The following is a 22500-nucleotide window of genomic DNA, read 5'->3' on the forward strand; positions in this document are numbered from 1 at the left end:
TTATACATCTATGACCCTTGCCAAAGACTTGTTTAACCGTGGAACCCTTCTTACCGGTACTATTATAGATAGCAGAAGGGACTTCCCAGCAAGTCTGAAGAAAGGCAAGGAGTGGGGCAAAGGTAAGCCTACGGGAACTATGCGTTGGGTTAGGGATGCACCTGTGTTGGCATTGCAATGGATTGACAACAAGGTTGTCTCCATGATTACCACCGCCGGCAATGCAAATGAGACCACACAGGTGAACCGGAAGAGAAAGACCGGTGGTACCTGGAATGCCACTCAAGTTTGGCAGCCAGGGGTTTTCCACATGTACAATCAGTACATGAATGCCGTGTATCGATCAGATCAGATCCTCGCCACCCACAATGTACAGCGGAAGTGCATAAGGTGGTGGAAAACCTTATTTTTCCATCTTATTGATTTAGCCGTAGTCAATAGTTTCATCCTCTTCAAGGAACAACAACGTAAGTTCCCAGATAATGAAGCTCTTAGGCGACCTGCCAAATACTCATTGGTGTCCTACCGGGAGGAGCTTATTCGTAACATCTGTGATCTCCCTGTCGTAGATAGGCCCCCCACTAATGAATCAGTTAGGCCTAGTACCTTGGGTGCATTTGATCTAAGCCACAGTCCAATTTTTTTGGACGTGAAAAAGCAGTGTGTGGTGGGTGTGCGTGCGGGAGGGAAGGGGTCGCTTTTTTGTGCACACCTCCTGCAGTGCACCATAGTGCCAGGGGTTACACATGCACGTCACAAGGGAACGAAACTGTTGGGAAGTGTTTCACTCGTGGCAGTTTCAAGATAAGTTTGGTAAATAAATGATAAATGAACCCCAAGGTAGCTAAGATCTAGAACTGTACATAATGTTGAACTGTATATAATGTTAGTACCGTTGTGTTATTGAAAAAAACAAACCAAAAAAATTAGAGTAGCATTTTTATATGTCTTTATACTTATTTTACATATTGCTTGTTGTTATCACATACTAATGCCTTTTTGTCTTGAGTGTGGGGTCTATCATCTCTTGAGAGATACTGTTATCTCTCAAGAGATGATAGGGGTGAGTGGTAGGTACCCCATCCCTTTTTTTTTTCAGGTCTTTCCTCAAGGCAGATGAAGTGTAACAACCAAGGATTGATAGAGGACCATTGTTCCACAAGTAAGTGAGATAATTATGTTCTGTGGTAGTTAGGGTTAACTGCTGTCCCCCAGATAGGAAAAGGGAAAGGAAGAGGTGGAAAGCGGGGGAAAGGCCCTGCGGCTCGTGCTCCTGCGACCCCGGCAGCTGCAAGTGCTTTGGCGCCTTTCCTTTCGTATGATGACCCCAATATAGGTAATCCCGCACAATTTCCCCATCCCTAGTTTACCCCTGCTCGACCTCTGGGCATTCATCTTGAGGGCCCACTCCTAAGAAATAGCATGGTGAAACCTTTTGATTTCTTCAAGCTATTCTTTACAAAGGAAATGGTCGACAGTATAGTTTTGCATACAAACACCTATGCTTACATCCATATTGCTGCTGGTGGCTTCAAAAGTTACACATGCGCGGATGGAAGCTGGCGGGAAACAACACCTGATGAGATCCATAGGCTCATGGCTTTATTAATTTATTTCGGGTTAGTTAAAGTAGCGGGAGATGTAGATAAATATTGGAGCACGGCTACTTTGTTCCACAGCCTCTGGGCTAGATCAATCCTGCCCAGGTTGCCGTTCTTAGCCCTTATGGCTTTTTTGCATATCGTGGACCCCCTAAACGAGCCTGCTGGTAATAACTTAAGAAAAGTAGAGGCTCTTGTGCAGTATTTTAAGACAAGATGCCAAGTCTTGCACCAGCCGAGGCAACATGTCGCTACTGATGAGCGCATGGTGAAGTCCCGACACAGGTCGGGCATCTGACAATATATCAAGGATAAGCCCACTAAGTGGGGCATAAAGTTATGGGTATTAGCCGATAGCTCCAATGCCTATGTTCAGGATTTCAACATCTACATAGGTAAGGAGGCAGGGCGGGAAGTTAAAAATAATGGCCTTGGGTACGATGTTGTCCTGTGCCTTATGCAAAACTATCTCGACCAGGGCTATCATTTATTTATTGATAACTTTTATACATCTATGACCCTTGCCAAAGACTTGTTTAACCGTGGAACCCTTCTTACCGGTACTATTATAGATAGCAGAAGGGACTTCCCAGCAAGTCTGAAGAAAGGCAAGGAGTGGGGCAAAGGTAAGCCTACGGGAACTATGCGTTGGGTTAGGGATGCACCTGTGTTGGCATTGCAATGGATTGACAACAAGGTTGTCTCCATGATTACCACCGCCGGCAATGCAAATGAGACCACACAGGTGAACCGGAAGAGAAAGACCGGTGGTACCTGGAATGCCACTCAAGTTCGGCAGCCAGGGGTTTTCCACATGTACAATCAGTACATGAATGCCGTGTATCGATCAGATCAGATCCTCGCCACCCACAATGTACAGCGGAAGTGCATGAGGTGGTGGAAAACCTTATTTTTCCATCTTATTGATTTAGCCGTAATCAATAGTTTCATCCTCTTCAAGGAACAACAACGTAAGTTCCCAGATAATGAAGCTCTTAGGCGACCTGCCAAATACTCATTGGGGTCCTACCGGGAGGAGCTTATTCGTAACATCTGTGATCTCCCTGTCGTAGATAGGCCCCCCACTAATGAATCAGTTAGGCCTAGTACCTTGGGTGCATTTGATCTAAGCCACAGTCCAATTTTTTTGGACGTGAAAAAGCAGTGTGTGGTGGGTGTGCGTGCGGGAGGGAAGGGGTGGCTTTTTTGTGCACACCTCCTGCAGTGCACCCCAGTGCCAGGGGTTACACATGCACGTCACAAGGGAACGAAACTGTTGGGAAGTGTTTCACTCGTGGCAGTTTCAAGATAAGTTTGGTAAATAAATGATAAATGAACCGCAAGGTAGCTAAGATCTAGAACTGTACATAATGTTGAACTGTATATAATGTTAGTACCGTTGTGTTATTGAAAAAAACAAACCAAAAAAATTAGAGTAGCATTTTTATATGTCTTTATACTTATTTTACATATTGCTTGTTGTTATCACATACTAATGCCTTTTTGTCTTGAGTGTGGGGTCTATCATCTCTTGAGAGATACTGTTATCTCTCAAGAGATGATAGGGGTGAGTGGTAGGTACCCCACCCCTTTTTTTTTTTCAGGTCTTTCCTCAAGGCAGATGAAGTGTAACAACCAAGGATTGATAGAGGACCATTGTTCCACAAGTAAGTGAGATAATTATGTTCTGTGGTAGTTAGGGTTAACTGCTGTCCCCCAGATAGGAAAAGGGAAAGGAAGAGGTGGAAAGCGGGGGAAAGGCCCTGCGGCTCGTGCTCCTGCGACCCCGGCAGCTGCAAGTGCTTTGGCGCCTTTCCTTTCGTATGATGACCCCGATATAGGTAATCCCGCACAATTTCCCCATCCCTAGTTTACCCCTGCTCGACCTCTGGGCATTCATCTTGAGGGCCCACTCCTAAGAAATAGCATGGTGAAACCTTTTGATTTCTTCAAGCTATTCTTTACAAAGGAAATGGTCGACAGTATAGTTTTGCATACAAACACCTATGCTTACATCCATATTGCTGCTGGTGGCTTCAAAAGTTACACATGCGCGGATGGAAGCTGGCGGGAAACAACACCTGATGAGATCCATAGGCTCATGGCTTTATTAATTTATTTCGGGTTAGTTAAAGTAGCGGGAGATGTAGATAAATATTGGAGCACGGCTACTTTGTTCCACAGCCTCTGGGCTAGATCAATCCTGCCCAGGTTGCCGTTCTTAGCCCTTATGGCTTTTTTGCATATCGTGGACCCCCTAAACGAGCCTGCTGGTAATAACTTAAGAAAAGTAGAGGCTCTTGTGCAGTATTTTAAGACAAGATGCCAAGTCTTGCACCAGCCGAGGCAACATGTCGCTACTGATGAGCGCATGGTGAAGTCCCGACACAGGTCGGGCATCTGACAATATATCAAGGATACGCCCACTAAGTGGGGCATAAAGTTATGGGTATTAGCCGATAGCTCCAATGCCTATGTTCAGGATTTCAACATCTACATAGGTAAGGAGGCAGGGCGGGAAGTTAGTAATAATGGCCTTGGGTACGATGTTGTCCTGTGCCTTATGCAAAACTATCTCGACCAGGGCTATCATTTATTTATTGATAACTTTTATACATCTATCACCCTTGCCAAAGACTTGTTTAACCGTGGAACCCTTCTTACCGGTACTATTATAGATAGCAGAAGGGACTTCCCAGCAAGTCTGAAGAAAGGCAAGGAGTGGGGCAAAGGTAAGCCTACGGGAACTATGCGTTGGGTTAGGGATGCACCTGTGTTGGCATTGCAATGGATTGACAACAAGGTTGTCTCCATGATTACCACCGCCGGCAATGCAAATGAGACCACACAGGTGAACCGGAAGAGAAAGACCGGTGGTACCTGGAATGCCACTCAAGTTCGGCAGCCAGGGGTTTTCCACATGTACAATCAGTACATGAATGCCGTGTATCGATCAGATCAGATCCTCGCCACCCACAATGTACAGCGGAAGTGCATGAGGTGGTGGAAAACCTTATTTTTCCATCTTATTGATTTAGCCGTAATCAATAGTTTCATCCTCTTCAAGGAACAACAACGTAAGTTCCCAGATAATGAAGCTCTTAGGCGACCTGCCAAATACTCATTGGGGTCCTACCGGGAGGAGCTTATTCGTAACATCTGTGATCTCCCTGTCGTAGATAGGCCCCCCACTAATGAATCAGTTAGGCCTAGTACCTTGGGTGCATTTGATCTAAGCCACAGTCCAATTTTTTTGGACGTGAAAAAGCAGTGTGTGGTGGGTGTGCGTGCGGGAGGGAAGGGGTCGCTTTTTTGTGCACACCTCCTGCAGTGCACCCCAGTGCCAGGGGTTACACATGCACGTCACAAGGGAACGAAACTGTTGGGAAGTGTTTCACTCGTGGCAGTTTCAAGATAAGTTTGGTAAATAAATGATAAATGAACCGCAAGGTAGCTAAGATCTAGAACTGTACATAATGTTGAACTGTATATAATGTTAGTACCGTTGTGTTATTGCAAAAAACAAACCAAAAAAATTAGAGTAGCATTTTTATATGTCTTTATACTTATTTTACATATTGCTTGTTGTTATCACATACTAATGCCTTTTTGTCTTGAGTGTGGGGTCTATCATCTCTTGAGAGATACTGTTATCTCTCAAGAGACGATAGGGGTGAGTGGTAGGTACCCCACCCCTTTTTTTTTTTTCAGGTCTTTCCTCAAGGCAGATGAAGTGTAACAACCAAGGATTGATAGAGGACCATTGTTCCACAAGTAAGTGAGATAATTATGTTCTGTGGTAGTTAGGGTTAACTGCTGTCCCCCAGATAGGAAAAGGGAAAGGAAGAGGTGGAAAGCGGGGGAAAGGCCCTGCGGCTCGTGCTCCTGCGACCCCGGCAGCTGCAAGTGCTTTGGCGCCTTTCCTTTCGTATGATGACCCCGATATAGGTAATCCCGCACAATTTCCCCATCCCTAGTTTACCCCTGCTCGACCTCTGGGCATTCATCTTGAGGGCCCACTCCTAAGAAATAGCATGGTGAAACCTTTTGATTTCTTCAAGCTATTCTTTACAAAGGAAATGGTCGACAGTATAGTTTTGCATACAAACACCTATGCTTACATCCATATTGCTGCTGGTGGCTTCAAAAGTTACACATGCGCGGATGGAAGCTGGCGGGAAACAACACCTGATGAGATCCATAGGCTCATGGCTTTATTAATTTATTTCGGGTTAGTTAAAGTAGCGGGAGATGTAGATAAATATTGGAGCACGGCTACTTTGTTCCACAGCCTCTGGGCTAGATCAATCCTGCCCAGGTTGCCGTTCTTAGCCCTTATGGCTTTTTTGCATATCGTGGACCCCCTAAACGAGCCTGCTGGTAATAACTTAAGAAAAGTAGAGGCTCTTGTGCAGTATTTTAAGACAAGATGCCAAGTCTTGCACCAGCCGAGGCAACATGTCGCTACTGATGAGCGCATGGTGAAGTCCCGACACAGGTCGGGCATCTGACAATATATCAAGGATAAGCCCACTAAGTGGGGCATAAAGTTATGGGTATTAGCCGATAGCTCCAATGCCTATGTTCAGGATTTCAACATCTACATAGGTAAGGAGGCAGGGCGGGAAGTTAGTAATAATGGCCTTGGGTACGATGTTGTCCTGTGCCTTATGCAAAACTATCTCGACCAGGGCTATCATTTATTTATTGATAACTTTTATACATCTATGACCCTTGCCAAAGACTTGTTTAACCGTGGAACCCTTCTTACCGGTACTATTATAGATAGCAGAAGGGACTTCCCAGCAAGTCTGAAGAAAGGCAAGGAGTGGGGCAAAGGTAAGCCTACGGGAACTATGCGTTGGGTTAGGGATGCACCTGTGTTGGCATTGCAATGGATTGACAACAAGGTTGTCTCCATGATTACCACCGCCGGCAATGCAAATGAGACCACACAGGTGAACCGGAAGAGAAAGACCGGTGGTACCTGGAATGCCACTCAAGTTCGGCAGCCAGGGGTTTTCCACATGTACAATCAGTACATGAATGCCGTGTATCGATCAGATCAGATCCTCGCCACCCACAATGTACAGCGGAAGTGCATGAGGTGGTGGAAAACCTTATTTTTCCATCTTATTGATTTAGCCGTAATCAATAGTTTCATCCTCTTCAAGGAACAACAACGTAAGTTCCCAGATAATGAAGCTCTTAGGCGACCTGCCAAATACTCATTGGGGTCCTACCGGGAGGAGCTTATTCGTAACATCTGTGATCTCCCTGTCGTAGATAGGCCCCCCACTAATGAATCAGTTAGGCCTAGTACCTTGGGTGCATTTGATCTAAGCCACAGTCCAATTTTTTTGGACGTGAAAAAGCAGTGTGTGGTGGGTGTGCGTGCGGGAGGGAAGGGGTCGCTTTTTTGTGCACACCTCCTGCAGTGCACCCCAGTGCCAGGGGTTACACATGCACGTCACAAGGGAACGAAACTGTTGGGAAGTGTTTCACTCGTGGCAGTTTCAAGATAAGTTTGGTAAATAAATGATAAATGAACCGCAAGGTAGCTAAGATCTAGAACTGTACATAATGTTGAACTGTATATAATGTTAGTACCGTTGTGTTATTGAAAAAAACAAACCAAAAAATTAGAGTCGCATTTTTATATGTCTTTATACTTATTTTACATATTGCTTGTTGTTATCACATACTAATGCCTTTTTGTCTTGAGTGTGGGGTCTATCATCTCTTGAGAGATACTGTTATCTCTCAAGAGACGATAGGGGTGAGTGGTAGGTACCCCACCCCTTTTTTTTTTTTCAGGTCTTTCCTCAAGGCAGATGAAGTGTAACAACCAAGGATTGATAGAGGACCATTGTTCCACAAGTAAGTGAGATAATTATGTTCTGTGGTAGTTAGGGTTAACTGCTGTCCCCCAGATAGGAAAAGGGAAAGGAAGAGGTGGAAAGCGGGGGAAAGGCCCTGCGGCTCGTGCTCCTGCGACCCCGGCAGCTGCAAGTGCTTTGGCGCCTTTCCTTTCGTATGATGACCCCGATATAGGTAATCCCGCACAATTTCCCCATCCCTAGTTTACCCCTGCTCGACCTCTGGGCATTCATCTTGAGGGCCCACTCCTAAGAAATAGCATGGTGAAACCTTTTGATTTCTTCAAGCTATTCTTTACAAAGGAAATGGTCGACAGTATAGTTTTGCATACAAACACCTATGCTTACATCCATATTGCTGCTGGTGGCTTCAAAAGTTACACATGCGCGGATGGAAGCTGGCGGGAAACAACACCTGATGAGATCCATAGGCTCATGGCTTTATTAATTTATTTCGGGTTAGTTAAAGTAGCGGGAGATGTAGATAAATATTGGAGCACGGCTACTTTGTTCCACAGCCTCTGGGCTAGATCAATCCTGCCCAGGTTGCCGTTCTTAGCCCTTATGGCTTTTTTGCATATCGTGGACCCCCTAAACGAGCCTGCTGGTAATAACTTAAGAAAAGTAGAGGCTCTTGTGCAGTATTTTAAGACAAGATGCCAAGTCTTGCACCAGCCGAGGCAACATGTCGCTACTGATGAGCGCATGGTGAAGTCCCGACACAGGTCGGGCATCTGACAATATATCAAGGATAAGCCCACTAAGTGGGGCATAAAGTTATGGGTATTAGCCGATAGCTCCAATGCCTATGTTCAGGATTTCAACATCTACATAGGTAAGGAGGCAGGGCGGGAAGTTAGTAATAATGGCCTTGGGTACGATGTTGTCCTGTGCCTTATGCAAAACTATCTCGACCAGGGCTATCATTTATTTATTGATAACTTTTATACATCTATGACCCTTGCCAAAGACTTGTTTAACCGTGGAACCCTTCTTACCGGTACTATTATAGATAGCAGAAGGGACTTCCCAGCAAGTCTGAAGAAAGGCAAGGAGTGGGGCAAAGGTAAGCCTACGGGAACTATGCGTTGGGTTAGGGATGCACCTGTGTTGGCATTGCAATGGATTGACAACAAGGTTGTCTCCATGATTACCACCGCCGGCAATGCAAATGAGACCACACAGGTGAACCGGAAGAGAAAGACCGGTGGTACCTGGAATGCCACTCAAGTTCGGCAGCCAGGGGTTTTCCACATGTACAATCAGTACATGAATGCCGTGTATCGATCAGATCAGATCCTCGCCACCCACAATGTACAGCGGAAGTGCATGAGGTGGTGGAAAACCTTATTTTTCCATCTTATTGATTTAGCCGTAATCAATAGTTTCATCCTCTTCAAGGAACAACAACGTAAGTTCCCAGATAATGAAGCTCTTAGGCGACCTGCCAAATACTCATTGGGGTCCTACCGGGAGGAGCTTATTCGTAACATCTGTGATCTCCCTGTCGTAGATAGGCCCCCCACTAATGAATCAGTTAGGCCTAGTACCTTGGGTGCATTTGATCTAAGCCACAGTCCAATTTTTTTGGACGTGAAAAAGCAGTGTGTGGTGGGTGTGCGTGCGGGAGGGAAGGGGTCGCTTTTTTGTGCACACCTCCTGCAGTGCACCCCAGTGCCAGGGGTTACACATGCACGTCACAAGGGAACGAAACTGTTGGGAAGTGTTTCACTCGTGGCAGTTTCAAGATAAGTTTGGTAAATAAATGATAAATGAACCGCAAGGTAGCTAAGATCTAGAACTGTACATAATGTTGAACTGTATATAATGTTAGTACCGTTGTGTTATTGAAAAAAACAAACCAAAAAAATTAGAGTAGCATTTTTATATGTCTTTATACTTATTTTACATATTGCTTGTTGTTATCACATACTAATGCCTTTTTGTCTTGAGTGTGGGGTCTATCATCTCTTGAGAGATACTGTTATCTCTCAAGAGATGATAGGGGTGAGTGGTAGGTACCCCACCCCTTTTTTTTTTTCAGGTCTTTCCTCAAGGCAGATGAAGTGTAACAACCAAGGATTGATAGAGGACCATTGTTCCACAAGTAAGTGAGATAATTATGTTCTGTGGTAGTTAGGGTTAACTGCTGTCCCCCAGATAGGAAAAGGGAAAGGAAGAGGTGGAAAGCGGGGGAAAGGCCCTGCGGCTCGTGCTCCTGCGACCCCGGCAGCTGCAAGTGCTTTGGCGCCTTTCCTTTCGTATGATGACCCCGATATAGGTAATCCCGCACAATTTCCCCATCCCTAGTTTACCCCTGCTCGACCTCTGGGCATTCATCTTGAGGGCCCACTCCTAAGAAATAGCATGGTGAAACCTTTTGATTTCTTCAAGCTATTCTTTACAAAGGAAATGGTCGACAGTATAGTTTTGCATACAAACACCTATGCTTACATCCATATTGCTGCTGGTGGCTTCAAAAGTTACACATGCGCGGATGGAAGCTGGCGGGAAACAACACCTGATGAGATCCATAGGCTCATGGCTTTATTAATTTATTTCGGGTTAGTTAAAGTAGCGGGAGATGTAGATAAATATTGGAGCACGGCTACTTTGTTCCACAGCCTCTGGGCTAGATCAATCCTGCCCAGGTTGCCGTTCTTAGCCCTTATGGCTTTTTTGCATATCGTGGACCCCCTAAACGAGCCTGCTGGTAATAACTTAAGAAAAGTAGAGGCTCTTGTGCAGTATTTTAAGACAAGATGCCAAGTCTTGCACCAGCCGAGGCAACATGTCGCTACTGATGAGCGCATGGTGAAGTCCCGACACAGGTCGGGCATCTGACAATATATCAAGGATAAGCCCACTAAGTGGGGCATAAAGTTATGGGTATTAGCCGATAGCTCCAATGCCTATGTTCAGGATTTCAACATCTACATAGGTAAGGAGGCAGGGCGGGAAGTTAGTAATAATGGCCTTGGGTACGATGTTGTCCTGTGCCTTATGCAAAACTATCTCGACCAGGGCTATCATTTATTTATTGATAACTTTTATACATCTATGACCCTTGCCAAAGACTTGTTTAACCGTGGAACCCTTCTTACCGGTACTATTATAGATAGCAGAAGGGACTTCCCAGCAAGTCTGAAGAAAGGCAAGGAGTGGGGCAAAGGTAAGCCTACGGGAACTATGCGTTGGGTTAGGGATGCACCTGTGTTGGCATTGCAATGGATTGACAACAAGGTTGTCTCCATGATTACCACCGCCGGCAATGCAAATGAGACCACACAGGTGAACCGGAAGAGAAAGACCGGTGGTACCTGGAATGCCACTCAAGTTCGGCAGCCAGGGGTTTTCCACATGTACAATCAGTACATGAATGCCGTGTATCGATCAGATCAGATCCTCGCCACCCACAATGTACAGCGGAAGTGCATGAGGTGGTGGAAAACCTTATTTTTCCATCTTATTGATTTAGCCGTAATCAATAGTTTCATCCTCTTCAAGGAACAACAACGTAAGTTCCCAGATAATGAAGCTCTTAGGCGACCTGCCAAATACTCATTGGGGTCCTACCGGGAGGAGCTTATTCGTAACATCTGTGATCTCCCTGTCGTAGATAGGCCCCCCACTAATGAATCAGTTAGGCCTAGTACCTTGGGTGCATTTGATCTAAGCCACAGTCCAATTTTTTTGGACGTGAAAAAGCAGTGTGTGGTGGGTGTGCGTGCGGGAGGGAAGGGGTCGCTTTTTTGTGCACACCTCCTGCAGTGCACCCCAGTGCCAGGGGTTACACATGCACGTCACAAGGGAACGAAACTGTTGGGAAGTGTTTCACTCGTGGCAGTTTCAAGATAAGTTTGGTAAATAAATGATAAATGAACCGCAAGGTAGCTAAGATCTAGAACTGTACATAATGTTGAACTGTATATAATGTTAGTACCGTTGTGTTATTGAAAAAAACAAACCAAAAAAATTAGAGTAGCATTTTTATATGTCTTTATACTTATTTTACATATTGCTTGTTGTTATCACATACTAATGCCTTTTTGTCTTGAGTGTGGGGTCTATCATCTCTTGAGAGATACTGTTATCTCTCAAGAGATGATAGGGGTGAGTGGTAGGTACCCCACCCCTTTTTTTTTTTCAGGTCTTTCCTCAAGGCAGATGAAGTGTAACAACCAAGGATTGATAGAGGACCATTGTTCCACAAGTAAGTGAGATAATTATGTTCTGTGGTAGTTAGGGTTAACTGCTGTCCCCCAGATAGGAAAAGGGAAAGGAAGAGGTGGAAAGCGGGGGAAAGGCCCTGCGGCTCGTGCTCCTGCGACCCCGGCAGCTGCAAGTGCTTTGGCGCCTTTCCTTTCGTATGATGACCCCGATATAGGTAATCCCGCACAATTTCCCCATCCCTAGTTTACCCCTGCTCGACCTCTGGGCATTCATCTTGAGGGCCCACTCCTAAGAAATAGCATGGTGAAACCTTTTGATTTCTTCAAGCTATTCTTTACAAAGGAAATGGTCGACAGTATAGTTTTGCATACAAACACCTATGCTTACATCCATATTGCTGCTGGTGGCTTCAAAAGTTACACATGCGCGGATGGAAGCTGGCGGGAAACAACACCTGATGAGATCCATAGGCTCATGGCTTTATTAATTTATTTCGGGTTAGTTAAAGTAGCGGGAGATGTAGATAAATATTGGAGCACGGCTACTTTGTTCCACAGCCTCTGGGCTAGATCAATCCTGCCCAGGTTGCCGTTCTTAGCCCTTATGGCTTTTTTGCATATCGTGGACCCCCTAAACGAGCCTGCTGGTAATAACTTAAGAAAAGTAGAGGCTCTTGTGCAGTATTTTAAGACAAGATGCCAAGTCTTGCACCAGCCGAGGCAACATGTCGCTACTGATGAGCGCATGGTGAAGTCCCGACACAGGTCGGGCATCTGACAATATATCAAGGATAAGCCCACTAAGTGGGGCATAAAGTTATGGGTATTAGCCGATAGCTCCAATGCCTATGTTCAGGATTTCAACATCTACATAGGTAAGGAGGCAGGGCGGGAAGTTAGTAATAATGGCCTTGGGTACGATGTTGTCCTGTGCCTTATGCAAAACTATCTCGACCAGGGCTATCATTTATTTATTGATAACTTTTATACATCTATGACCCTTGCCAAAGACTTGTTTAACCGTGGAACCCTTCTTACCGGTACTATTATAGATAGCAGAAGGGACTTCCCAGCAAGTCTGAAGAAAGGCAAGGAGTGGGGCAAAGGTAAGCCTACGGGAACTATGCGTTGGGTTAGGGATGCACCTGTGTTGGCATTGCAATGGATTGACAACAAGGTTGTCTCCATGATTACCACCGCCGGCAATGCAAATGAGACCACACAGGTGAACCGGAAGAGAAAGACCGGTGGTACCTGGAATGCCACTCAAGTTCGGCAGCCAGGGGTTTTCCACATGTACAATCAGTACATGAATGCCGTGTATCGATCAGATCAGATCCTCGCCACCCACAATGTACAGCGGAAGTGCATGAGGTGGTGGAAAACCTTATTTTTCCATCTTATTGATTTAGCCGTAATCAATAGTTTCATCCTCTTCAAGGAACAACAACGTAAGTTCCCAGATAATGAAGCTCTTAGGCGACCTGCCAAATACTCATTGGGGTCCTACCGGGAGGAGCTTATTCGTAACATCTGTGATCTCCCTGTCGTAGATAGGCCCCCCACTAATGAATCAGTTAGGCCTAGTACCTTGGGTGCATTTGATCTAAGCCACAGTCCAATTTTTTTGGACGTGAAAAAGCAGTGTGTGGTGGGTGTGCGTGCGGGAGGGAAGGGGTCGCTTTTTTGTGCACACCTCCTGCAGTGCACCCCAGTGCCAGGGGTTACACATGCACGTCACAAGGGAACGAAACTGTTGGGAAGTGTTTCACTCGTGGCAGTTTCAAGATAAGTTTGGTAAATAAATGATAAATGAACCGCAAGGTAGCTAAGATCTAGAACTGTACATAATGTTGAACTGTATATAATGTTAGTACCGTTGTGTTCTTGAAAAAAACAAACCAAAAAAATTAGAGTAGCATTTTTATATGTCTTTATACTTATTTTACATATTGCTTGTTGTTATCACATACTAATGCCTTTTTGTCTTGAGTGTGGGGTCTATCATCTCTTGAGAGATACTGTTATCTCTGAAGAGATGATAGGGGTGAGTGGTAGGTACCCCACCCCTTTTTTTTTTTCAGGTCTTTCCTCAAGGCAGATGAAGTGTAACAACCAAGGATTGATAGAGGACCATTGTTCCACAAGTAAGTGAGATAATTATGTTCTGTGGTAGTTAGGGTTAACTGCTGTCCCCCAGATAGGAAAAGGGAAAGGAAGAGGTGGAAAGCGGGGGAAAGGCCCTGCGGCTCGTGCTCCTGCGACCCCGGCAGCTGCAAGTGCTTTGGCGCCTTTCCTTTCGTATGATGACCCCGATATAGGTAATCCCGCACAATTTCCCCATCCCTAGTTTACCCCTGCTCGACCTCTGGGCATTCATCTTGAGGGCCCACTCCTAAGAAATAGCATGGTGAAACCTTTTGATTTCTTCAAGCTATTCTTTACAAAGGAAATGGTCGACAGTATAGTTTTGCATACAAACACCTATGCTTACATCCATATTGCTGCTGGTGGCTTCAAAAGTTACACATGCGCGGATGGAAGCTGGCGGGAAACAACACCTGATGAGATCCATAGGCTCATGGCTTTATTAATTTATTTCGGGTTAGTTAAAGTAGCGGGAGATGTAGATAAATATTGGAGCACGGCTACTTTGTTCCACAGCCTCTGGGCTAGATCAATCCTGCCCAGGTTGCCGTTCTTAGCCCTTATGGCTTTTTTGCATATCGTGGACCCCCTAAACGAGCCTGCTGGTAATAACTTAAGAAAAGTAGAGGCTCTTGTGCAGTATTTTAAGACAAGATGCCAAGTCTTGCACCAGCCGAGGCAACATGTCGCTACTGATGAGCGCATGGTGAAGTCCCGACACAGGTCGGGCATCTGACAATATATCAAGGATAAGCCCACTAAGTGGGGCATAAAGTTATGGGTATTAGCCGATAGCTCCAATGCCTATGTTCAGGATTTCAACATCTACATAGGTAAGGAGGCAGGGCGGGAAGTTAGTAATAATGGCCTTGGGTACGATGTTGTCCTGTGCCTTATGCAAAACTATCTCGACCAGGGCTATCATTTATTTATTGATAACTTTTATACATCTATGACCCTTGCCAAAGACTTGTTTAACCGTGGAACCCTTCTTACCGGTACTATTATAGATAGCAGAAGGGACTTCCCAGCAAGTCTGAAGAAAGGCAAGGAGTGGGGCAAAGGTAAGCCTACGGGAACTATGCGTTGGGTTAGGGATGCACCTGTGTTGGCATTGCAATGGATTGACAACAAGGTTGTCTCCATGATTACCACCGCCGGCAATGCAAATGAGACCACACAGGTGAACCGGAAGAGAAAGACCGGTGGTACCTGGAATGCCACTCAAGTTCGGCAGCCAGGGGTTTTCCACATGTACAATCAGTACATGAATGCCGTGTATCGATCAGATCAGATCCTCGCCACCCACAATGTACAGCGGAAGTGCATGAGGTGGTGGAAAACCTTATTTTTCCATGTTATTGATTTAGCCGTAATCAATAGTTTCATCCTCTTCAAGGAACAACAACGTAAGTTCCCAGATAATGAAGCTCTTAGGCGACCTGCCAAATACTCATTGGGGTCCTACCGGGAGGAGCTTATTCGTAACATCTGTGATCTCCCTGTCGTAGATAGGCCCCCCACTAATGAATCAGTTAGGCCTAGTACCTTGGGTGCATTTGATCTAAGCCACAGTCCAATTTTTTTGGACCTGAAAAAGCAGTGTGTGGTGGGTGTGCGTGCGGGAGGGAAGGGGTCGCTTTTTTGTGCACACCTCCTGCAGTGCACCCCAGTGCCAGGGGTTACACATGCACGTCACAAGGGAACGAAACTGTTGGGAAGTGTTTCACTCGTGGCAGTTTCAAGATAAGTTTGGTAAATAAATGATAAATGAACCGCAAGGTAGCTAAGATCTAGAACTGTACATAATGTTGAACTGTATATAATGTTAGTACCGTTGTGTTATTGAAAAAAACAAACCAAAAAAATTAGAGTAGCATTTTTATATGTCTTTATACTTATTTTACATATTGCTTGTTGTTATCACATACTAATGCCTTTTTGTCTTGAGTGTGGGGTCTATCATCTCTTGAGAGATACTGTTATCTCTCAAGAGATGATAGGGGTGAGTGGTAGGTACCCCACCCCTTTTTTTTTTTCAGGTCTTTCCTCAAGGCAGATGAAGTGTAACAACCAAGGATTGATAGAGGACCATTGTTCCACAAGTAAGTGAGATAATTATGTTCTGTGGTAGTTAGGGTTAACTGCTGTCCCCCAGATAGGAAAAGGGAAAGGAAGAGGTGGAAAGCGGGGGAAAGGCCCTGCGGCTCGTGCTCCTGTGACCCCGGCAGCTGCAAGTGCTTTGGCGCCTTTCCTTTCGTATGATGACCCCGATATAGGTAATCCCGCACAATTTCCCCATCCCTAGTTTACCCCTGCTCGACCTCTGGGCATTCATCTTGAGGGCCCACTCCTAAGAAATAGCATGGTGAAACCTTTTGATTTCTTCAAGCTATTCTTTACAAAGGAAATGGTCGACAGTATAGTTTTGCATACAAACACCTATGCTTACATCCATATTGCTGCTGGTGGCTTCAAAAGTTACACATGCGCGGATGGAAGCTGGCGGGAAACAACACCTGATGAGATCCATAGGCTCATGGCTTTATTAATTTATTTCGGGTTAGTTAAAGTAGCGAGAGATGTAGATAAATATTGGAGCACGGCTACTTTGTTCCACAGCCTCTGGGCTAGATCAATCCTGCCCAGGTTGCCGTTCTTAGCCCTTATGGCTTTTTTGCATATCGTGGACCCCCTAAACGAGCCTGCTGGTAATAACTTAAGAAAAGTAGAGGCTCTTGTGCAGTATTTTAAGACAAGATGCCAAGTCTTGCACCAGCCGAGGCAACATGTCGCTACTGATGAGCGCATGGTGAAGTCCCGACACAGGTCGGGCATCTGACAATATATCAAGGATAAGCCCACTAAGTGGGGCATAAAGTTATGGGTATTAGCCGATAGCTCCAATGCCTATGTTCAGGATTTCAACATCTACATAGGTAAGGAGGCAGGGCGGGAAGTTAGTAATAATGGCCTTGGGTACGATGTTGTCCTGTGCCTTATGCAAAACTATCTCGACCAGGGCTATCATTTATTTATTGATAACTTTTATACATCTATGACCCTTGCCAAAGACTTGTTTAACCGTGGAACCCTTCTTACCGGTACTATTATAGATAGCAGAAGGGACTTCCCAGCAAGTCTGAAGAAAGGCAAGGAGTGGGGCAAAGGTAAGCCTACGGGAACTATGCGTTGGGTTAGGGATGCACCTGTGTTGGCATTGCAATGGATTGACAAGAAGGTTGTCTCCATGATTACCACCGCCCGCAATGCAAATGAGACCACACAGGTGAACCGGAAGAGAAAGACCGGTGGTACCTGGAATGCCACTCAAGTTCGGCAGCCAGGTGTTTTCCACATGTACAATCAGTACATGAATGCCGTGTATCGATCAGATCAGATCCTCGCCACCCACAATGTACAGCGGAAGTGCATGAGGTGGTGGAAAACCTTATTTTTCCATCTTATTGATTTAGCCGTAATCAATAGTTTCATCCTCTTCAAGGAACAACAACGTAAGTTCCCAGATAATGAAGCTCTTAGGCGACCTGCCAAATACTCATTGGGGTCCTACCGGGAGGAGCTTATTCGTAACATCTGTGATCTCCCTGTCGTAGATAGGCCCCCCACTAATGAATCAGTTAGGCCTAGTACCTTGGGTGCATTTGATCTAAGCCACAGTCCAATTTTTTTGGACCTGAAAAAGCAGTGTGTGGTGGGTGTGCGTGCAGGAGGGAAGGGGTCGCTTTTTTGTGCACACCTCCTGCAGTGCACCCCAGTGCCAGGGGTTACACATGCACGTCACAAGGGAACGAAACTGTTGGGAAGTGTTTCACTCGTGGCAGTTTCAAGATAAGTTTGGTAAATAAATGATAAATGAACCGCAAGGTAGCTAAGATCTAGAACTGTACATAATGTTGAACTGTATATAATGTTAGTACCGTTGTGTTATTGAAAAAAACAAACCAAAAAAATTAGAGTAGCATTTTTATATGTCTTTATACTTATTTTACATATTGCTTGTTGTTATCACATACTAATGCCTTTTTGTCTTGAGTGTGGGGTCTATCATCTCTTGAGAGATACTGTTATCTCTCAAGAGATGATAGGGGTGAGTGGTAGGTACCCCACCCCTTTTTTTTTTTCAGGTCTTTCCTCAAGGCAGATGAAGTGTAACAACCAAGGATTGATAGAGGACCATTGTTCCACAAGTAAGTGAGATAATTATGTTCTGTGGTAGTTAGGGTTAACTGCTGTCCCCCAGATAGGAAAAGGGAAAGGAAGAGGTGGAAAGCGGGGGAAAGGCCCTGCGGCTCGTGCTCCTGTGACCCCGGCAGCTGCAAGTGCTTTGGCGAATTTCCTTTCGTATGATGACCCCGATATAGGTAATCCCGCACAATTTCCCCATCCCTAGTTTACCCCTGCTCGACCTCTGGGCATTCATCTTGAGGGCCCACTCCTAAGAAATAGCATGGTGAAACCTTTTGATTTCTTCAAGCTATTCTTTACAAAGGAAATGGTCGACAGTATAGTTTTGCATACAAACACCTATGCTTACATCCATATTGCTGCTGGTGGCTTCAAAAGTTACACATGCGCGGATGGAAGCTGGCGGGAAACAACACCTGATGAGATCCATAGGCTCATGGCTTTATTAATTTATTTCGGGTTAGTTAAAGTAGCGAGAGATGTAGATAAATATTGGAGCACGGCTACTTTGTTCCACAGCCTCTGGGCTAGATCAATCCTGCCCAGGTTGCCGTTCTTAGCCCTTATGGCTTTTTTGCATATCGTGGACCCCCTAAACGAGCCTGCTGGTAATAACTTAAGAAAAGTAGAGGCTCTTGTGCAGTATTTTAAGACAAGATGCCAAGTCTTGCACCAGCCGAGGCAACATGTCGCTACTGATGAGCGCATGGTGAAGTCCCGACACAGGTCGGGCATCTGACAATATATCAAGGATAAGCCCACTAAGTGGGGCATAAAGTTATGGGTATTAGCCGATAGCTCCAATGCCTATGTTCAGGATTTCAACATCTACATAGGTAAGGAGGCAGGGCGGGAAGTTAGTAATAATGGCCTTGGGTACGATGTTGTCCTGTGCCTTATGCAAAACTATCTCGACCAGGGCTATCATTTATTTATTGATAACTTTTATACATCTATGACCCTTGCCAAAGACTTGTTTAACCGTGGAACCCTTCTTACCGGTACTATTATAGATAGCAGAAGGGACTTCCCAGCAAGTCTGAAGAAAGGCAAGGAGTGGGGCAAAGGTAAGCCTACGGGAACTATGCGTTGGGTTAGGGATGCACCTGTGTTGGCATTGCAATGGATTGACAACAAGGTTGTCTCCATGATTACCACCGCCGGCAATGCAAATGAGACCACACAGGTGAACCGGAAGAGAAAGACCGGTGGTACCTGGAATGCCACTCAAGTTCGGCAGCCAGGGGTTTTCCACATGTACAATCAGTACATGAATGCCGTGTATCGATCAGATCAGATCCTCGCCACCTACAATGTGCAGCGGAAGTGCATGAGGTGGTGGAAAACCTTATTTTTCCATCTTATTGATTTAGCCGTAGTCAATAGTTTCATCCTCTTCAAGGAACAACAACGTAAGTCCCCAGATAATGAAGCTCTTAGGCGACCTGCCAAATACTCATTGGGGTCCTACCGGGAGGAGCTTATTCGTAACATCTGTGATCTCCCTGTCGTAGATAGGCCCCCCACTAATGAATCAGTTAGGCCTAGTACCTTGGGTGTATTTGATCTAAGCCACAGTCCAATTTTTTTGGACCTGAAAAAGCAGTGTGTGGTGGGTGTGCGTGCAGGAGGGAAGGGGTCGCTTTTTTGTGCACACCTCCTGCAGTGCACCCCAGTGCCAGGGGTTACACATGCACGTCACAAGGGAACGAAACTGTTGGGAAGTGTTTCACTCGTGGCAGTTTCAAGATAAGTTTGGTAAATAAATGATAAATGAACCGCAAGGTAGCTAAGATCTAGAACTGTACATAATGTTGAACTGTATATAATGTTAGTACCGTTGTGTTATTGAAAAAAACAAACCAAAAAAATTAGAGTAGCATTTTTATATGTCTTTATACTTATTTTACATATTGCTTGTTGTTATCACATACTAATGCCTTTTTGTCTTGAGTGTGGGGTCTATCATCTCTTGAGAGATACTGTTATCTCTCAAGAGATGATAGGGGTGAGTGGTAGGTACCCCACCCCTTTTTTTTTTTCAGGTCTTTCCTCAAGGCAGATGAAGTGTAACAACCAAGGATTGATAGAGGACCATTGTTCCACAAGTAAGTGAGATAATTATGTTCTGTGGTAGTTAGGGTTAACTGCTGTCCCCCAGATAGGAAAAGGGAAAGGAAGAGGTGGAAAGCGGGGGAAAGGCCCTGCGGCTCGTGCTCCTGTGACCCCGGCAGCTGCAAGTGCTTTGGCGAATTTCCTTTCGTATGATGACCCCGATATAGGTAATCCCGCACAATTTCCCCATCCCTAGTTTACCCCTGCTCGACCTCTGGGCATTCATCTTGAGGGCCCACTCCTAAGAAATAGCATGGTGAAACCTTTTGATTTCTTCAAGCTATTCTTTACAAAGGAAATGGTCGACAGTATAGTTTTGCATACAAACACCTATGCTTACATCCATATTGCTGCTGGTGGCTTCAAAAGTTACACATGCGCGGATGGAAGCTGGCGGGAAACAACACCTGATGAGATCCATAGGCTCATGGCTTTATTAATTTATTTCGGGTTAGTTAAAGTAGCGAGAGATGTAGATAAATATTGGAGCACGGCTACTTTGTTCCACAGCCTCTGGGCTAGATCAATCCTGCCCAGGTTGCCGTTCTTAGCCCTTATGGCTTTTTTGCATATCGTGGACCCCCTAAACGAGCCTGCTGGTAATAACTTAAGAAAAGTAGAGGCTCTTGTGCAGTATTTTAAGACAAGATGCCAAGTCTTGCACCAGCCGAGGCAACATGTCGCTACTGATGAGCGCATGGTGAAGTCCCGACACAGGTCGGGCATCTGACAATATATCAAGGATAAGCCCACTAAGTGGGGCATAAAGTTATGGGTATTAGCCGATAGCTCCAATGCCTATGTTCAGGATTTCAACATCTACATAGGTAAGGAGGCAGGGCGGGAAGTTAGTAATAATGGCCTTGGGTACGATGTTGTCCTGTGCCTTATGCAAAACTATCTCGACCAGGGCTATCATTTATTTATTGATAACTTTTATACATCTATGACCCTTGCCAAAGACTTGTTTAACCGTGGAACCCTTCTTACCGGTACTATTATAGATAGCAGAAGGGACTTCCCAGCAAGTCTGAAGAAAGGCAAGGAGTGGGGCAAAGGTAAGCCTACGGGAACTATGCGTTGGGTTAGGGATGCACCTGTGTTGGCATTGCAATGGATTGACAACAAGGTTGTCTCCATGATTACCACCGCCGGCAATGCAAATGAGACCACACAGGTGAACCGGAAGAGAAAGACCGGTGGTACCTGGAATGCCACTCAAGTTCGGCAGCCAGGGGTTTTCCACATGTACAATCAGTACATGAATGCCGTGTATCGATCAGATCAGATCCTCGCCACCTACAATGTGCAGCGGAAGTGCATGAGGTGGTGGAAAACCTTATTTTTCCATCTTATTGATTTAGCCGTAGTCAATAGTTTCATCCTCTTCAAGGAACAACAACGTAAGTCCCCAGATAATGAAGCTCTTAGGCGACCTGCCAAATACTCATTGGGGTCCTACCGGGAGGAGCTTATTCGTAACATCTGTGATCTCCCTGTCGTAGATAGGCCCCCCACTAATGAATCAGTTAGGCCTAGTACCTTGGGTGCATTTGATCTAAGCCACAGTCCAATTTTTTTGGACCTGAAAAAGCAGTGTGTGGTGGGTGTGCGTGCGGGAGGGAAGGGGTCGCTTTTTTGTGCACACCTCCTGCAGTGCACCCCAGTCCCAGGGGTTACACATGCATGTCACAAGGGAACGAAACTGTTGGGAAGTGTTTCACTCGTGGCAGTTTCAAGATAAGTTTGGTAAATAAATGATAAATGAACCGCAAGGTAGCTAAGATCTAGAACTGTACATAATGTTGAACTGTATATAATGTTAGTACCGTTGTGTTCTTGAAAAAAACAAACCAAAAAAATTAGAGTAGCATTTTTATATGTCTTTATACTTATTTTACATATTGCTTGTTGTTATCACATACTAATGCCTTTTTGTCTTGAGTGTGGGGTCTATCATCTCTTGAGAGATACTGTTATCTCTCAAGAGATACTGTTATCTCTCAAGAGATGATAGGGGTGAGTGGTAGGTACCCCCCCCTTTTTTTTTCAGGTCTTTCCTCAAGGCAGATGAAGTGTAACAACCAAGGATTGATAGAGGACCATTGTTCCACAAGTAAGTGAGATAATTATGTTCTGTGGTAGTTGTAATCCATTTCAATTTGCTGTACATGTCATAACTAGAACAGGGGACATTTTGCCCTGCTTATTTCAAATCTCCTGGTCTTCATTTGTTCCATCATTTGAGTTGTGATTTTATAATTTATGCTAATTTATGCAGTTCTGAAGGCCCTCATTCTATCAGGGTTGGTGATTGTTTGTTGAAATGTGTATTTTTGGGGAACCTATTCACATATCTTTTATGGGAGGTAGTGC

The 22500-nt window shown here is 45.1% G+C and overlaps 11 pseudogenes; all 11 read left to right on the forward strand.

The window, feature by feature from the left end:
• Nucleotides 1-1000, forward strand: part of LOC137990606 (piggyBac transposable element-derived protein 4-like) — a 2956-nt pseudogene extending 1956 nt beyond the window's left edge.
• A 54-nt stretch (nt 1001-1054) lies between these two features.
• Nucleotides 1055-3025, forward strand: LOC137991383 (piggyBac transposable element-derived protein 4-like; annotated as a pseudogene).
• A 71-nt stretch (nt 3026-3096) lies between these two features.
• On the forward strand, nt 3097-5085 carry LOC137991384 (piggyBac transposable element-derived protein 4-like; annotated as a pseudogene).
• Nucleotides 5086-5467: 382 nt separating this feature from the next.
• On the forward strand, nt 5468-7192 carry LOC137990607 (piggyBac transposable element-derived protein 4-like; annotated as a pseudogene).
• Nucleotides 7193-7573: 381 nt separating this feature from the next.
• On the forward strand, nt 7574-9344 carry LOC137990608 (piggyBac transposable element-derived protein 4-like; annotated as a pseudogene).
• Nucleotides 9345-9679: 335 nt separating this feature from the next.
• On the forward strand, nt 9680-11450 carry LOC137990609 (piggyBac transposable element-derived protein 4-like; annotated as a pseudogene).
• Nucleotides 11451-11785: 335 nt separating this feature from the next.
• On the forward strand, nt 11786-13517 carry LOC137990610 (piggyBac transposable element-derived protein 4-like; annotated as a pseudogene).
• A 374-nt stretch (nt 13518-13891) lies between these two features.
• On the forward strand, nt 13892-15662 carry LOC137990611 (piggyBac transposable element-derived protein 4-like; annotated as a pseudogene).
• A 761-nt stretch (nt 15663-16423) lies between these two features.
• On the forward strand, nt 16424-17768 carry LOC137990612 (piggyBac transposable element-derived protein 4-like; annotated as a pseudogene).
• Nucleotides 17769-18529: 761 nt separating this feature from the next.
• On the forward strand, nt 18530-19874 carry LOC137990613 (piggyBac transposable element-derived protein 4-like; annotated as a pseudogene).
• Nucleotides 19875-20673: 799 nt separating this feature from the next.
• LOC137991385 (piggyBac transposable element-derived protein 4-like) lies at nt 20674-21881 on the forward strand (annotated as a pseudogene).
• Nucleotides 21882-22500: the final 619 nt, after the last annotated feature.

The sequence above is a fragment of the Montipora foliosa genome, chromosome 2 (genome assembly GCF_036669935.1).
Source record: "Montipora foliosa isolate CH-2021 chromosome 2, ASM3666993v2, whole genome shotgun sequence".
Classification (NCBI taxonomy): domain Eukaryota; kingdom Metazoa; phylum Cnidaria; class Anthozoa; order Scleractinia; family Acroporidae; genus Montipora; species Montipora foliosa.